At 44.0% G+C, this 14,688-nt stretch overlaps 1 protein-coding gene across 1 annotated transcript in view; it reads right to left on the minus strand.

Moving 5' to 3' along the window:
• Positions 1-14,688, minus strand: part of FAM107A (family with sequence similarity 107 member A) — an 83,688-nt gene that overhangs the window by 64,572 nt on the left and 4,428 nt on the right. The gene's annotated exons all lie outside the window — the stretch shown is intronic.

Raw genomic sequence — 14,688 nt, forward strand, 5'->3', positions numbered from 1 at the left:
CCGAGACTTTAGAAAGTGGATTCTCGACTTTGATGCCAGTCAGGACAGGGCTGTTATTGTCAGGTCCCATTTTTCCACCTGGTAGCCCCAACTTCAGTTGAATCATGGAAACCCAAATTACTTTGAGTCACTGACTTTTCCTCAGAGCATTCACAGAACTTAGATCCAGGCAGATGACCACAGCATCTCTTGAAGGGAAGTATAAAGGAATCCCAGCGGAGGAGTGGAAATGTGTCTATGGCTTCAATCAGACTGAGGACCTAACTCACTACTTATTACTCTGTCCTCTCGATGGAAACCCCAGAGAAAGATTTTTGTCTCCCGTTATTCAGCTGTATCCCAACTGTACTTCCATGGAAATAACAGTAAGACTGCTTGCTGATGCACAGCTGTATATTACGCACTCTGTTGCACAATTTGCTCTGGCAGCTGAGAAGTTGAGGCGTTGATTTGTTAAGGTTCATAATATTACATAAATTTTGAATATAGTGACTTTTATATTATACCCTATGCCACCATTCCGAGAATGGGTTTATTGACCCCCGGGGCATTCTTTTGTTGTAACCGTTTTTATGTAAGTCTGCCTTTGTAAAGGCCTGTGGCCAGAAACAATAAAGGTACAATGTGTGTGAAACCATGGATACTGGTCTCGTGGATATAGGGATCCAACTGCAGATTCAGGAGGTATGCTACTGCGTCCTTTCTTTCCTGACAGTTGTCTGCCCACCCCTTTCCACTCACTAATCCCCTTGCTCCTCTCTTGACCACCGTCATGCCTTTGACTATTTTTCCCCTTTGTGCATCCATGCACATATTCAGAGCACAAGTACCTTTTTTAAAACCCATATTTAAAACCACACCTCTGAAGAGGCATGTAGATACCCTTTAAAAATGCTCAGTCCCCCCACATACCCATGGTGACAGTGTGGACACCCTCCCACAGCGCAGTAGATGGGGTTAAAACACAGGAAAAAAGTGCTGCAACTTGGCTATGTGCTACAAATGGGTTCATCTCCGTTTCTAGCTAAAGCAAGCAGACACACTTTCCCAGGTTTATTGCAATGGTGTAGCTCCAGCCATAGTTTCTGGCAGGGCTTAGCAAAATGCAACTTCACCATGATTTATGATTTCATATTGACAGCAGCCAAAGTGCCTCATTAATAGCATACTGCACAGTATTCTGTTGCCATGGCATTGGAACATTTGTCACCACCAACAGCCAGTAAGGCAAATGTCCTTTTTTTACTGGTTTATCTCTTACATAGTTCAGACTAGTGCAAGACCAGTGGGGATTTATAGTCTAATAACATCTGGAAAGCCTCACTTTGCCCACACAGCTGTAAAGCACTGCAGCCTCATTGTCCTTTGGTGGATTATGCGAAAGGGTTTCTATGTTGTCAATCAATGCTTTAGATGCTATATTCTATGTAGTTTTGATACTGCATAGTAAAGCACTTCCTTTTAAACAGATGCATACACCAACTAAGTTTCTTATGAAGTTGATGAGTGTCGATCTGGGTTCTGTTACTGCAAGAGATACACTCCATATGGTTGAATGCTAAAAGACAAACAATAAAATATATGCATAACTAGCATGGTAAGGAGAAGACTAAGTCATGGTCCTCCTATTTAAATCAAAGGTTGGGAAACCTGTGGCCCTCCAGATGTTTTCAAGCTGTAAGTCCCATAAAGCAAAACTATCATAGCTAGTGATGAAGGATGATACTGTAGGAGAAGCCAGCTGACACCAGAAGGGCCACAGAGGGTCCTTCTTTGTTTTAAATGCTGTATGGATGTGCCATTCAGATTTATTGGACTTCAAGTGCTAGAATTCTCCAAGAGTTCGTCCAGCAGAATTTTGAGTTCCACAGACCCACTCAGTGGAGAGGGGCCTGCCCCAAAGGCTCCATGGTTTAGCTTCAGCCTACTTCTTCTTTTAAAAAAACCTGCCCCACTGCTACCTGGGTGTCCGTTAGGCTCTTTAGGGGGCACACTAGGACAGCTTCCTGTCCTTTTTGAAAGCATAAACAGGCCAAAGAACTCAACTGGTATGTGAATTTGTGTTTTTGGGCTGCATCTCACAGAATTCTACCTGGGCAAACTCTTGGAGTTGCAGTCCAAAGGAGGAGGAGGAGGAGGTCCCATTCCTAAAATGTTAATTCAGAATGGTTCTTAAACTTTGGTCCTCCGGATGTTTGAGACTTCACTTCCCAGAATCCCAGCCAGCGTTGCCAATAGAGAGGATTCTAGGAGTTGGTCTAAAACATCTGGAGAGAGAAACACTAGGAGGGCAGTGTTCAGTCATAAAAGCTGAAGTCAAAGTTGAATCGCCCACATGCAGAAACCACCTTAATATCAAATAATTCTCAGTTCCTTGAAAGTGTAGAAAGGGGGGAGGGTTATTATGGTAGCAGAACATGGTGGGATAGTAAGGTGAGCTTATGGCTTTGAATCAAGAGTCTGGTTGCTCATGGTTAGGTGGAAGAAAAGCAATACATTTATTTTTCCAAGCAGTCAAATCAAGATTAAGAAGGTTAAAACATTGACTTGAGTGCAGAAATTCTGCACACTGATTTCTATATGTGGTGTGGTGAAGGCCAACATGGAAGCCTCCTTGTTGTTGCAGGCTTTTCATTGCATACAAAAACAAAGAACAAGACCTGTTTTCTTGGTGGTGGGGGCAGAGGAGTAAGTGATCTAAGGAGAAAGTGATCAACAGAAAAGATCAAGACAGACAAGATGCCCAAGCACATCTGGTGGCTGAATGTCTTGTCAACGGCCACTGGTTACTTTACATACAGTGTTGTTGCATTTAATTTAACAGAAAGAACATGCAATTCAGCACAAATGTGTATTCAGATTCAGAAGTATTTGGAATTTACCAAATAATGCCCTATTAGGACAGTTCTGAATATATCCAAATCTCAATTTGATATTTCTGAATACAGTGGTGCCTCGCTTAGCGATTGCCTCATTTAACGATGTATTCGCTTAGCGATGAGGTTTTTGGAGCGATCTTGTGCTCCATTTAGCGATGTTTCCAATGGGGAAATTTTGCATAGCGATGTTCGGGACCTTGCTTCACTTAGCGAAGGCAGTTTAGGTCCCCCTGTTTCGCTTAGCGATGTTTTTGACAGCTCCATTTTTGCTATTTTTAAAAGGTGTTAAATTGTTTTAAAAGGGTTTAGCGTGCTTGAAATCATTAGTGCACTTAATAAACCCTTTGTTAACCAAATTTGGCTTCGTTCTGACTCTTTTTGAATTTTTGGTGATTTTTTTCTCCCCCATTGAAATTCCAATGGGGGAACCACATTTCACTTAGCAATGTTTCCTATGGCGATTTTCGCTTAAGGACGGTAATCCATTCCCATTGGAACGGATTATCCGGTTTTCAATGCACCTCTATGGGAAAACGCGTTTCGCTTAGCAATGTTTTCCCATAGCGATTAATTTTTTGGAACCAATTAAAATCGTTAAGCGAGGCACCACTATATGTATCCTTGGCTTTCATGGGTTATAAATTCAGCTAGAGGGAGACTGGCTGAGTGGGTAAGGGGAGTGGTGAATGCCTCTTTGGAGCAGAGTACAATTCTGGCCTGTCTCATGGAGGCTGCGGTAAGGTCTTTATTTTAAAAAGCCCACCCTGGACACCACAATACAGGCTGGTTGGTCTTCCGTGTTCCATTCTTGGGTAAGGTTCTAGAGTGTGTTGAGTCTTCTTAGCTTCTACGGGTATCTAGGGATGAGTTGGGTTATCTAGATCAATTTCATTTGGATTTTAGGCCTAGTTACAGAACAGAGACTGCTTTGGTCACCTTGGTTGATGATCTACAATGGAAACTAGACAGGGAGAGTGTGTCCCTGTTGATTCTGCTGGGCCTCTCAGTGGCTTTTCTGGGCCTCCCACCTGGGGTGGGATTGGAAGTAGTTATAGTCATTCCTGGGAAGACGGAACCCAGAACGTGGTCCTGTTTGAAGCCTTGGGTGAGAAGTGGTTAAGGACCATCTTGACTGTAGCCCACATTCAGGCTGCTCTTTGCTTGGCATCCTTTTTCTGGCTGGCTTTGAAAGCATGATATTGTGCAGCACTATAGAGCTATTTCCTGGCATTTTGAAACATGGGCGCAGAAGCGCAATATCCCGCACTGAATCATTGCAAAGGGGGACAATGAGTTCTGTTAAACTGAATGTGCTGATTTAGGTGTATACCGTGTTTCCCTGAAAATAAGACAGGGTCTTATATTAATTTTTGCTCCAAAAAAACACATTAGGGCTTATTTTCAGGGGATATTTCTTTTCATGTACAACAATCTACATTTATTCAAATACAGTCATGTTATCTTCTTCTGGTTGTTGCACAGTGGTGGAGGGCGGGGTTTCACTTCACTGGGGCTTATTTTTGGGATAGGGCTTATATTACGAGCATCCTGAAAAAATCATACTAAGGCTTATTTTCAGGTTAGGTCTTATTTTTGGGGAAACAGGGTAGATGCAAAATTGCAAAATTAGAAATGATATTTTATAATTTTAAAAGAATTACAGTGCATCTTACACAAGTTGGGAAGATTATATCCAATGGACTGATCTCCTTGCTGAGTTTGCTGCTCAGGTGCTAACCATGAAAGGGTAATATCAGGATCCCTGGTGTATCCCCTTAGGCTTCTTTCTCTTTCAGTTAGATTTGGACTAAACAGCTCTTCAAACAGAGGATGTCTTAAAAGAGAATATTGTCCTCTTGCAGCCCTTGAAATAAAGGACTACCCTTTGTAAAGGGTAGTAAAGGGGACGTGGTGGCGCTGTGGGGAACGTGGTGGCGCTGTGGGCTAAACCGCAGAAGCCTGTGCTGCAGGGTCAGAAGACCAAGCAGTCGTAAGATCGAATCCACGTGACGGAGTGAGCGCCCGTCGCTTGTCCCAGCTCCTGCCAACCTAGCGATTCGAAAGCATGCAAATGTGAGTAGATAAATAGGTACCATCTCGGTGGGAAGGTAAACAGCGTTCCGTGTCTAAATCACACTGGCCATGTGACCACGGAAAGATTGTCTTCGGACAAACGCTGGCTCTATGGCTTGAAGAGCGGGATGAGCGCCGCCCCCTAGAGTCGGACACGACTGGACAAAAATTGTCAAGGGGAACCTTTACCTTTTACTTTGTAAAGGAGGAACCATTTCCACCCTAATATCCAATCCCCCCCTTATTTCTAAGGGAAAAATTTCCCAGTGAAAATTATTAACTGATCTAAATGAAATTTCCTTCATGTCTGAAAGTTCCAGGGAAGATGGAGGTTTGTGGAAGACACCAGAAACCTAGGATTGTCCAGTCCTAGGAAGTAAAATGAGACAATCTAGGTATGTGATGCTCTAATCAATCTGCGCATGGAATCTGGCATCCTAGAAGCAAACACCAAGTTGCATCTAGAATATGGTTAGCTCAGAGCTGTACCTCATGCTACTAATGGCCCTTTATTTATTTCCAAGCCTATGAGAATCGATAACCTTCATCAAATCCTGATAGACAAATCCAGATAAATGTGTTGCTGTCGAAGTCTCCAGCAGATCTGTGGAATTAATACAATTCTTCTACTGCCCTCTACTGGCTACACAATCTACTGGTGTTCAGAAGCTGGCACAGTTGGGTCAACTATGACATTTCTTAGTCCAGCCCCATCACTGAAAACTCACCAGCACTTGCGTAATAAGTACAGGTCATAAAGGCTGGATCCAGAGGACCATAAAGAGCAACTCGCTCTCGCAAGGGGATTTCCATTAGATCGCCTCTGCTGTAGACTCCTGGGGGAAGATTCTGTTCTGACCCATTTAGGTGTAGAAATGGGCTCGAATCACTGAACTGCTGGTTTGTGCTGATTTGTTTTGTAGCCAAACAGATGTTTGGTGCTTCTCAATCCCTGTGGGTGCCTACTCAGAGGCAACATTCAGAAAAGGTAGGACAGAGAAACCGGGGCGCAAGTTCATGCCCATCTTTATTCAGGTGCATTCCATGGTAATTTCTGCTGTTTCCTGCCTTGGCACAGCTTAATATTAACCACTGAATTTCAGGCCCTCATAGAATCCTTAAAAGAGAGAGAGAGAGAGAGAGAGAGAGAGAGAGAGAGAGAGAGAGTCAGGTGGGACCTATAAGACCATGGAGTCCAGCACCCTGCTTTATGTAGGAATCCAAATTCAAGCAGACCTGTGTGTGTGTGTGTTTAGTCGTTTAGTCGTGTCCGACTCTTCGTGACCCCATGGACCAGAGCACGCCAGGCCCTCCTGTCTTCTACTGCCTCCCGGAGTTGTGTCAGGTTCATGTTGGTTGCTTCGCAGACACTGTCCAGCCATCTCATCCTCGGTCGTCCCCTTCTCCTCTTGCCATCACACTTTCCCAACATCAGGGTCTTTTCCAGGGAGTCTTTTCTTCTCATGAGATGGCCAAAGTACTGGAGCCTCCGCTTCAGGATCTGTCCTTCAAGTGAGCATTCAGGGTTGATTTCCTTTAGAACTGATAGGTTTGTTCTCCTTGCAGTCCAGGGGATTCTCAAGAGCCTCCTCCAGCACCACAATTCAAAGGCATCAATTCTTCGGCGATCTGCTTTCTTTATGGTCCAGCTCTCACTTCCATACATCACGACAGGAAAAACCACAGCTTTGACTATTCGGACTTTTGTTGGCAAGGTGATGTCTCTGCTTTTCAAGATGCTGTCAAGATTTGTCATCGCTTTCCTCCCAAGAAGAAGGCGCCTTTTAATTTCAGGGCTGCTGTCTCCATCTGCAGTGATCATGGAGCCCAGGAAGATAAAATTTGACACTGCCTCCATATCTTCCCCTTCTATTTCCCAGGAGGTGATGGGACCAGTGGCCATGATCTTAGTTTTTTTGATGTTGAGTTTCAGACCGTTTTTTGCACTCTCCTCTTTCACTCTCATTACAAGGTTCTTTAATTCCTCCTCACTTTCTGCCATCAGAGTGGTATCATCTGCATATCGGAGGTTGTTGATATTTCTTCCTGCAATCTTAATTCCGGCTTGGGTTTCTTCCAGTCCAGCCTTCCGCATGATGTATTCTGCATATAAGTTAAATAAGCTGGGGGACAATATACAGCCTTGCCGTACTCCTTTCCCAATTTTGAACCACTCAGTTGTTCCATGTCCAGTTCTAACTGTTGCTTCCTGTCCCACATATAGGTTTCTCAGGAGACAGATAAAGTGGTCAGGCACTCCCATTTCTTTAAGAACTTGCCATAGTTTGCTGTGGTCCACACAGTCAAAGGCTTTCGCATAGTCAATGAAGCAGAAGTAGATATTTTTCTGGAACTCTCTGGCTTTCTCCATGATCCAGCGCATGTTAGCAATTTGGTCTCGAGTTCCTCTGCCTCTTTGGAATCCAGCTTGTACTTCTGGGAGTTCTCGGTCCACATACTGCTGAAGCCTACCTTGTAGGATTTTGAGCATAACCTTGCTAGCGTGCGAAATGAGTGCAATTGTACGGTAGTTGGAGCATTCTTTGGCACTGCCTTTCTTTGGGATTGGGATGTAGACTGATCTTTTCCAATCCTCTGGCCACTGTTGAGTTTTCCAAACTTGCTGGCATATTGAATGTAGCACCTTAACAGCATCATCTTTCAAGATTTTAAATAGTTCAACTGGAATGCCATCACCTCCACTGGCCTTGTTGTTAGCCAGGCTTTCTAAGGCCCACTTGACTTCGCTCTCCAGGATGTCTGGCTCAAGGTCAGCAACTACATTGTCTGGGTTGTCCGGGATATCCAAATCTTTCTGATATAATTCCTCCGTGTATTCTTGCCACCTCGTCTTGACGTCTTCTGCTTCTGTTAGGTCCTTCCCATTTTTGTCTTTTATCATGTTCATCTTTGTGCAAAATGTTCCTCTAATATGTCCAATTTTCCTGAACAGATCTCTGGTCTTTCCTTTTCTGTTATCTTCCTCTATTTCTTTGCATTGTTCATTTAAGAAGGCCCTCTTGTCTCTCCTTGCTATTCTTTGGAAGTCTGCATTCAAGTTTCTGTAACTTTCCCTATCTCCCTTGCATTTTGCTTCCCTTCTCCTCTCTGCTATTTCTAAGGCCTCGTTGGACAGCCACTTTGCTTTCTTGCATTTCCTTTTCTTTGGGATGGTTTTCGTTGCTGCCTCCTGGACAATGTTACGAGCCTCTACCCAAAGTTCTTCAGGCACTCTGTCCACCAAATCTAGTTCCTTAAATCTGTTCTTTACTTCCACTGTGTATTCATAAGGGATTTGGTTTAGATTATACCTGAGTGGCCCAGTGGTTTTTCCTAGTCTCTTCAGTCTAAGCTTGAATTTTGCTATGAGAAGCTGATGATCAGAACCGCAGTCAGCTCCAGGTCTTGTTTTTGCTGACTGTATAGAGCTTCTCCATCTTTGGCTGCAGAGAATATAATCAATCTGATTTCGATATTGCCCATCTGGTGATTTCCATGTATAGAGTCGCCTCTTGTGTTGTTGGAAAAGAGTGTTTGTGATGACCAGCTTATTCTCTTGACAAAACTCTATTAGCCTTTGTCCTGCTTCGTTCTGAACTCCAAGGCCAAACTTCCCTGTTGTTCCTTTTATCTCTTGGCTCCCTACTTTAGCATTCCAGTCCCCTAGAATGAGAAGAACATCTTTCTTTGGTGTCAGTTCTAAAGGTGTTGTAAATCTTCATAGAATTGTTCAATTTCAGTCTCCTCAGCAATGCTGGTTGGTGCATAAACTTGGATTATTGTGATGTTGAATGGTCTGCCTTGGATTCGTATTGACATCATTCTATCATTTTTGAGATTGTATCCCATTACAGCTTTTCCCACTCTTTTGTTGACTATGAGGGCTACTCCATTCCTTCTACGGGACGGGATTCTTGCCCACAATAGTAGATATGATAATCATCTGAGCTGAATTCGCCCATTCCTGTCCATTTTAGTTCACTGATGCCCAGGATGTCGATGTTTATTCTTGCCATCTCCTGTTTGACCACCTCCAGCTTCCCAACGTTCATAGATCTTACATTCCAGGTTCCTATGCAGTATTCTTCTTTGCAGCATTGGATTTTCCTTTCACTTCCAGGCACGTCCACAGCTGAGCGTCCTTTCGGCTTTGGCCCAACCACTTCATTAGCTCTGGAGCTACTTGTACTTGTCCTCCACTCTTCCTCAGTAGCATGTTGGACGCCTTCTGACCTGAGGGGCCCATCTTCCAGCGTCATATCTTTTAGCCTTTTGTTTCTGATCATGGGGCGTTCTTGGTAAAGATACTGGAGTGGCTTGCCATTTCCTACTCCAGGTGGATTGCGTTTAGTCGGAACTCTCCACTATGTCCTGTCCGTCTTGGGTGTCCCTGCACGGCATAGCCCATAGCTTCTCTGAGTTACTCAAGCCCCTTTGCCATGACAAGGCAGCAATCCATGAAGGAGCAAGCAGACCTGACCGATGGTTATTCCAATTTTCTCCAGTGTTGGAGCGCTCACCTACGTCTCAAGGTTCCATTGTCATACTGCTCGAACAGTTAAGAAGTTTTTCTGATATTCAGCCTAAATAGGCGTCCTCCAGTCCCGTCCCTCCTGATATAGGCTGCTGTCACAAAACAGTTTCCCCCCCCCAACCTTTATTCCAGTGGATGGTAACTTGTAAAGCCTGTCAGTGTGCTGATACTATTAGCCTGATACTATTAGCCTGATATTGCTGATACTCTTACTGCTGCTAGTAATAATAATAATTACATGCTGCCAAGTCAGTTCTGAGTCATGGTGACTCCTTTCAGGATTTCCTAGGAATGGAGTACTCAGAGGTGGTTTGCGATTCCCTTCTTCTGGAGGGGGGGGGGGATGCCCTGGAACCGTGCAGCTTGCCCCCCGAGTCCATACCAACTGGCTCTTCTGCTACAAGGCACAGTGGGAGATCAAACTCCCAACTCACTAAGCTATCCAGGCAACACCGACTGCCCGGATAACAATGACAATGCAGGAGCAAGCACTGTCCAGAGTGCCTGCCTGCCTTTACTGTTCCTTGCTTTCTCCTGGGAATCCTTTCTCAGAGTCAGGCATCTGGGGCAGCCGGCAGCCGGCATGCTCACTGCAGTGAAAGTCAGTGATAAGCTTGCCTGTTGCCTTTCAGACTAATGGCAATTCCTGGCAACTCTTCAAAGGCAGGTTCCTACATCGAGCACCTTATCATCGTCCAACCTGACCCACTTTTCCCTCCTCCATTTGTAGACAAACGAAGCTATTTCTCATTTCATCCACAAGCATGCATGTTCCTTGTTTTGGCATAAGAGGGGTAGGGAGGGAGGGGGGAAAGATCTAGCAGACAAGGGTACACTGTTTGTGGCCAGCAAGCTTTATAATTCAAAAGGGAAATGCTTCTTTTCATTCAAAGGCCACTGGCAGAGAAGAAAACCGAATGTTTCCAAGGGATTAGCGTGGAATGCCAGCCACTTAGACAGCTCAGTCATGTGTTTCTGCCAATGTTTTTTGGAGTTGGCAATCTTAAGACCCAGGAAAAACATTGTTGTAAAACAGAAGGAAAGAGACGCTGCTCTCCTGGTCCACATGCTTGGTATACTCAACTCCTAGAAGGCACAGGCTGACTCGATGAAGCAGAGGGACCCAGCTGGGATGGAAAGGCAGATCTGTCATTGATTTCCAGCTTGTGCAGATCACTTTGGCGCCTCCTGAGCCGTTGACATGACGGAGATCTTATTGCAATGGCATAGCAACAGATAGGGTCAGTACCCGCAGCTGGGCAAACTGGGCGGCTGCCCGGATTTATTGGGCTGTGAAGGGGCCCACTCCGGCAGCCGTTGCCAACCAGAAGGGAGAGCTCCATTCTGTTCTTTTCCTCTACAATCTTAATTGTAAGAGAACAGCAGCATTCATAGCCGGCCATCTGGAGCTTCAGAGCTTAGGGTAGGGTTTTGATATTCCTTGCAGGCAGTGGAAACCAGAGCACGGAAAAGCCAGTGACTGCGCTAGCTGGGGAATTATGGAAATTGTTGCCTTAAAAAAGTAACTTTTCCAAGCTCTGTTTGTAGGAGCAAGAATTAAGAGACAGGCAGCATCAATAGCCTGGTGAAATTCAGTACTAAGATGCACGTAGAGAATAATTGGGGATTTGGTGACTCAACTCCTTTGTCAGCTCCAGATTCAATGAACTTAGTGCAGTAAATGGTGCTGAAGTAGGCCCATTGAATCAATGGGGATTTAAGTGAATCAACACCTCTGTAACTTCCATTGATTCAAATGGGTCTACTCTGGATGTGATTTACTTTATCATAGTAAGTCACAGTTAGAATAGGCCCATTTGAATCAAGAGAAATTGATGGACACACTCTAGTGCAATTTACGATGCTAAGCAACAAGATGTTGGCCTTTTTGGTAAGTGTAGCTTTTGGTTTGCTAAAAACCCCACATGTTTTTCATACATACTACTGCTGTCCAGGTGTCATCAATCCTATATTTGTCCATCTGATTTTCCTTGTATAAATGTGCATCTTACTTTTTCTCTGCAACTCACTTAATTTTAGTTCAGTCTTTTCCCATAAGACAGACTATGAACTTCCAAACAAATTGGAAGAGCAAGGGGGCGGGGGACAGGGTTGCAGCTGGAGATTGATAAACAAATAGTCGAGGAATACCTTAGCACCTTGAACAAGTTCAAACATCTATCTATCTATCTATCTATCTATCTATCTATCTATCTATCTATCTATCTATCTATCTGTCTATCTATCTATCTATCTATCTATCTATCTATCTATCTATCTATCCATCCATCCATCCATCCATCCATCCATCCATCCATCCATCCATCCATCCATCCATCCATCCATCCATCCATCATGAAAAGGAGCCCAAAGTGGTCCAAGATGAGTGGGATTTCTATAAAGAGAAATTCTAAAGTCAGAACTACAAACAATTCCAAGACTGCAGCTTGAGATTGGTAAACAAATAGTCAAGGAGCACCTTACTATTTTAAATGAGTTCAGTTTCCCGGGGCTGGATGAACTGCATCTAAGAATATTGAAGGAGCTGGCTGAAGAGATCTCAGAACTACTGTCTATTATTTTCTTGAACTCATGGAGGATGGGTGAGCTGCCGGATGATTGGAGGGAGGGCTAACATTGCCCCTATCTTCAAAAGGGAAAAAAGGAGGAACCAATCAGCCCGACATCCATCCCAGGGCAAATTCTGGAGCAGATTATACAGCAGTCACTCTGTAAGCACCCTGAAATAATAATGCAGTAATAACTAGAAGCCAATGTGGATTCATCAGGAACAAATCGTGCCAGACTAATCTTGTCTCATTTTTTGATAAGCAACCTCCCTGGTGAATGGCAGGAATGCTGTAGACATAATATATCTTGGCTTTGGCAAAGCCTTTGACAAAGTCCATGATGTTCTGATTACGAAACTAATAAGGTGTGTGCTGGAAAGAACAACTATCAGATGATACACAGTTGGTTACAGAATCATATTCAGAGAATGCTTGTCAATGACTGTTTCTCAAACCGGGAAGAAATCACACACAGGGTACCACAAGACCATTTAAGAATCCCACTCAAGCAGTCAATCAAAGCTTGCCTCAAGGTCTTTGCCTGCTTAGGGAAGGACGTCAAAGATGAGGCCAGTCTGGCCTCCTGTGGGAGGGAGTTCCAGAGTCTGGGAGCAGCCACAGCGAAGGTGTTCCCACCAAATGCCCCTGTGGGACTGAGAGAAAGCATCTCGTCATGATCTTAAAACCTGGACAGGCTCATAACGGGAGACACAGTCCTTGAGGTAGCCTGGACCGAAGCTGTTTAGGTTAAAACCAAGCTTTATAGGTTAAAAACCAGGACTTTGAATTGTGCCTGGAAATATATCGGCAGCCAGTGGAGCTGTTGTAATGGGGGCGGGGTTATGTGATCTCTGTAACCAGCCCCAGTCAGCAATTTGGCTGCTGCGTTTTGGACCTGCTGAAGTTTCCTGACACTTTCTATGGGCAGCCCCATGTAGGATACATTGCAATAATCTAGCTGGGATGTAACTAAGGCATGTGCCTTGTTTCATACACTCCCTTACTCTAGAGTCTTGGGGTAATGGGACATACATTTGGGTCTCTATAGAACTTATCACATTCAGACAACCTTATATGGAAGCAATAAAGGAGTCTTCTAGATATTCCAGTCCCAGACCATTTAGTGCCAAGCCTTGGTCAGAACTAGCACCTTGAATTGACCTCAGAAAGAAACTGGAATCCAGGCCACTCGGTTGAGGACTGCTGGGCTCTGTTGCATTCCAGCCAACAAGTCCAAACACTGCAATTTTCACAAGCTTATGTAGAGTGCAATACAATTCCTACTGCATTACCGCTATTGTTAATTCCCTTACACTTGATAGAATCTGGTTGAATGCATCCTGTAAATATTGTTTATAGCTGGAAATTTATTCCTCTTCCCCCATAGCCCAGATGTCACTAGCAGTGCACTTTGCAAACCTCATGCAAGGGTTTAAAATATTTATAGGTAAAGGTAAAGGTTCCCCTTGACATTTAGTCCAGTCGTGTCCAACTCTAGGGCATGGTGCTCTTCCCTGTCTCCGAGCCATAGAGCCAGCGTTTGTCCAAAGACAGTTTATGTGATCATGGGGCCAGCATGACTAGACATGGCATGCTGTTACCTTCCCACCGAGGTGGTACCTATTTATCTGCTTGCATTTTTACATGCTTTCGAACTGCTAGGTTGGTGGGAGCTGGGACAAGCGACCGGCACTCACTCCGTTGCGTGGATTCGATCTTATGACTGCTGGTCTTCTGACCTTGCAGCATAGAGGCTTCTGCGGCTTAACCAACAGCGCCACCACATCCCCTTAAAATATTCATGCAATATACTATTTGGAAGCTAGTTATTCTGTTTTTCCTATAAAGAGGTAAACAATGCATCTGCCCATAGAAAAGCAATCCAATTAAAAAAAAACTAGTGAAAAACAGTACACTTATTTCCTTTGGTGAGGCATCTCTCACCAGTTTCCTTCGTCTGCCTTGGCCATAGTCAAGTCTAGTTGTAAAGTCAACTATAATTGGGGGGGAATTGTGGCACTCTCCCACAAAGGGTAATCCAGCAGATGCATTAGTAGTATCCTAAGGTCCTTTAAATCCTGGTTGTGAAATAATACAAGTGGAGAAATAAATCACCAGACAATGGTATTAGGTCAGATCAGGATGAGGGCAGGCCAAGCTAATAGGCTTTTCTTTAAAATAACCCTCTCCATTAAAATAAAAAGGAGAGGGAGGCTGCGTGAAGGCAAGGAGCAACAAAGAGATTTACTTATTTTAATGGGAAGATCACAGATTGAAGAATATCCAGAAAAATTGTTGCTGTAAAAAGATTAACAGACTAATCTGTGACACATGCTTCAATGGAATAAAACTCACTTAAGATATATTATGACACAGTGGCCCAAATCCTTTTGCTTAGCATAGTAAATTGCACCAGAGTAACCCCACTGAACCAATGGGGATTCAGTGAGTTAATGCCTCCTTACATTCCGAGGATTCAAATGGGTCTACTCCAACTATGATTTGCTTTAGCATAGTAAACTGGAGTTAAAGTAGACCCATTAGAAATAATAGAACCTACAGAAGAGTTTACTAAATCCCCACTGATTCAACTGGCCTACTTTAGCGTGGTTGACTACGCTAAGCAACAGGA

This window comes from Pogona vitticeps, chromosome 2 (assembly GCF_051106095.1).
Source record: "Pogona vitticeps strain Pit_001003342236 chromosome 2, PviZW2.1, whole genome shotgun sequence".
In the NCBI taxonomy this organism is placed as follows: domain Eukaryota; kingdom Metazoa; phylum Chordata; class Lepidosauria; order Squamata; family Agamidae; genus Pogona; species Pogona vitticeps.